We start from the raw sequence: 928 nt of genomic DNA, 5'->3' as shown, positions 1-928 counted from the left end.
GATTGCTGGATCATATGGTAACTCTATTTTTAGTATTTTAAGGAACCTCCATATTGTTTTCCACAGTGGCTGTACGAATTTACATTCCTGCCAACAATGTAGGAGGGTTCCCTCTTTTCTCCACACCCTCTCTAGCATTTATTATTTTTAGACTTTTTGATGAGGGCCATTCTGACTGGTGTGAGATGATACCTCATTGTAGTTTTGATTTGCATTTCTCTAATAATTAGCGATGTTGAGCATCTTTTCATGTGCCTGTTGGCCATCTGTATGTCTTCTTTGCAGGCTTGTTTATTTTTTATTGTCGAGTTGTAAGACTTCTTTGTATATTTTTTATAATAGTCCTTTATCAGATATATCTTTTGCAAATATCTCTTCCCAGTGTGATTTGTCTTTCCATTCTCTTGTGTTCATTTCTTAAAATCCTTTCTGGGAATTCCCTGGTGGTCCAGTGGTTAGGACTCTGTGCTCTCACTGCAGAGGGCCCAGGTTCAATCGCTGGTCAGGGAATTAAGATCCCACAATCCGCATGCCCCCCCCCAAAAAAAGTCCTTTCCACTTGTTCTTCAGATTATATAATTTCTATCAATGTATCTTCGAGTTCACAGACTCTTTTGTCAGTGCCATTGTGCTATTAAGTCAATCCAGAGAATACGATTTTAAATCTCTAATATTACTTTTTAACTCTACAATTTCCATTTTTAAAACATTTCTATTGATTTGATAAGATTTACTATCTTTTTGCTATTTGTGAGTGTGCAGCTTTGCACTGTTGAGGATAATTATAACGGCTGCTTTGAAATATTTGTTTATTAATTTCATCATTGGTAGATCTTGGGGGTTATGCTAGCTGATTATCTTCTTCTCTTGAAAAGGAATCACATTTTCCTAGTTCCCCTAATTTCATATTATTTTGAATTGTATCCAA

At 35.8% G+C, this 928-nt stretch overlaps 1 non-coding gene across 1 annotated transcript; it reads left to right on the top strand.

The window, feature by feature from the left end:
• Positions 1–437: 437 nt before the first annotated feature.
• TRNAE-CUC (transfer RNA glutamic acid (anticodon CUC)) lies at positions 438–510 on the top strand. The gene has a single exon. It is a non-coding gene; the product is annotated as a tRNA-Glu (tRNA).
• Positions 511–928: the final 418 nt, after the last annotated feature.

The sequence above is a fragment of the Neophocaena asiaeorientalis genome, unplaced genomic scaffold (assembly GCF_003031525.2).
Source record: "Neophocaena asiaeorientalis asiaeorientalis breed wild unplaced genomic scaffold, Neophocaena_asiaeorientalis_V1.1 scaffold604, whole genome shotgun sequence".
Classification (NCBI taxonomy): Eukaryota; Metazoa; Chordata; class Mammalia; order Artiodactyla; family Phocoenidae; genus Neophocaena; species Neophocaena asiaeorientalis.
Note: the sequence above shows the minus strand (reverse complement) of the source record. Positions and strands in the feature narration are given on the sequence as shown.